The sequence below is a fragment of the Bison bison genome, unplaced genomic scaffold (genome assembly GCF_000754665.1).
Source record: "Bison bison bison isolate TAMUID 2011002044 unplaced genomic scaffold, Bison_UMD1.0 scf7180017864456, whole genome shotgun sequence".
Taxonomy (NCBI): Eukaryota; Metazoa; Chordata; class Mammalia; order Artiodactyla; family Bovidae; genus Bison; species Bison bison.
This window is the reverse complement of record NW_011495018.1, coordinates 24,458,275-24,460,633: the sequence shown is the minus strand read 5'-3', so window position 1 is coordinate 24,460,633 and position 2,359 is coordinate 24,458,275.

The following is a 2,359-nucleotide window of genomic DNA, read 5'->3' as shown; positions in this document are numbered from 1 at the left end:
TGTGTGCATTTTAACCCCTTTCCCCTCTCCCCACCTCTAGCAATGGTAACCATAAATTGAATCCCTTCTTCTGAATTTTTAAAAACAATTTCCATGTGATTAAGATCATATAGTATTTGTCTTTGTCAGACTAATTTTGCTTGGCATAATGCCATCATAAGTTCCACTCATGTTTTCACGAATGGTAGGATTTCCTCCTTTTTATAGCTAAATAATATTCACCTGTGTACAGATTCCATCTCCTCTTTATCCATTCATCCATCACGGTACACTTAGGTTGTTTCTGTGTCTTGGCTGTTGTAAATAATGATGCGATAAAACATGAGGGTGCATATTTCTCATCGACATAGTGTTTCATTTCCTGTAGATATATTTTCAGAAGTAGATTGTATTTTTGTTCTATTTTTAATTTTTTGAGGAATCTCCATGCTAGTTTCCTTAGTGGATGTGCTGTTATACAATCACATTAACAGTATACAAGGTTTTCTCCACATCCTTGCCAGTATTTATTATCTCTTGTCATTTACTGCTAGACATTCTAATGAAGTGTACAGTGATACCTCATTGTGGTATAATTTGCATTTCCCTAATGATAGTGATGTTTCATCTTTTCATGGATCTTTTGGCCATTTGTTTATCTTTTATTGGGTGGGGATATCTATTCTAGTTTGTTGCCCACTTTTTTCATTGAATCATTTTATTCTTTTTCTTCTAATGAGTTGTAAGAATTATTTATATATTTTGGATGCTAACTGATTATCAGAGATAGGGTTTACACCATTTCTTTTGCTATGCAAAAGCTTTGAAATTTGATGTATTCCCACTTGTTTATATTTTATTTTGTTACCTTCACTTTAGGTACCACATCCAAAAACAATCCTTGCCAAGACTCATGTCAAAGAGATTTTTCCTATGTTTCACCGAGCAGCTTATGGCTTTTGTTCAGGCCTTTAATCCATTTCAAGTTAACTTTTCTGAACAAGATAGGAGTCTAGATTTATTCTTTTTACACGTGAAAAAATTTCCCCATATAATTTATTGAGAAAACTGTCATTTTTCTCCATTGACTATTCTTGGCTCGCTTGCAAATATTAGTTGACATTATATACTTGGATTTATTTCTGGGCTCTTGATTGTGTCCCATTGTTCTATTTGTCTGTTTTGATGCCAGCAGTGCTGGTGGTTTAGCCACTAATTTTAGACCCCATGGACTGTAGCCCTCCAGGCTCCTCTGTCCATGGGATTTCCTGGACAGGAATACTGGAGTGGGTTGTCAATTCCTTCTCCAAGTGATCTACCTGACCCAAGGATCAAACTAGCATCTCCTGTATTGTCTCTTGCATGGCAGGCAGATTTTTGACTGCTTAGTCACCAGGGAAGCCCTTTTATGCCAGAACCATTCTGTTTGATTACTATTACTTTATAATTAAACAATATCAGTAACAATGACACCTCTCATTTTGTAGTCCTTTCTCAAGATTGCTTTATCTGTTCAGGTTTTTTGTAGTTCCATATAAATTTTAGGATTGCTTTCTTCTATTATGTAAACATGCCATTAAAATTTTGATAGAGATTACAGATTATATATATATCAGATCAGATCAGTTGCTCAGTCGTGTCTGCATCTTTGCGACCCCATGAATCACAGTACATCAGGCCTCCCTCTCCATCACCAACTCCTGGAGTTCACTCAGACTCACGGCCATCGAGTCAGTGATGCCATCCAGCCATCTCATCCTCTGTCGTCCCCTTCTCCTCCTGCCCCCAATCCCTCCCAGCATCAGAGTCTTTTCCAATGAGTCAACTCTTCGCATGAGGTGGCCAAAGTACTGGAGTTTCAGCTTTAGCATCATTCCTTCCAAAGAAATCCCAGGGCCGATCTCCTTCAGAATGGACTGGTTGGATCTCCTTGAGTCCAAGGGACTCTCAAGAGTCTTCTCCAACACCACAGTTCAAAAGCATCAATTCTTCGGCGCTCAGCCTTCTTCAGAGTCCAACTCTCACATCCATACATGACCACAGGAAAAACCATAGCCTTGACTAGACAGACCTTTGTTGGCAAAGTAATGTCTCTGCTTTTCAATATGCTATCTAGGTTGGTTATAACTTTCCTTCCAAGGAGTAAGCGTCTTTTAATTTCATGGCTGCAGTCACCATCTGTAGTGATTTTGGAGCCCAGAAAAAATAAAGTCTGACACTGTTTCCACTGTTTCCCCATCTATTTCCCATGAAGTGGTGGGACCGGATGCCATGATCTTTGTTTTCTGAATGTTGAGCTTTAAGCCAACTTTTTCACTCTCCTCTTTCACTTTCATCAAGAGGCTTTTGAGTTCCTCTTCACTTTCTGCCATAAGGGTGT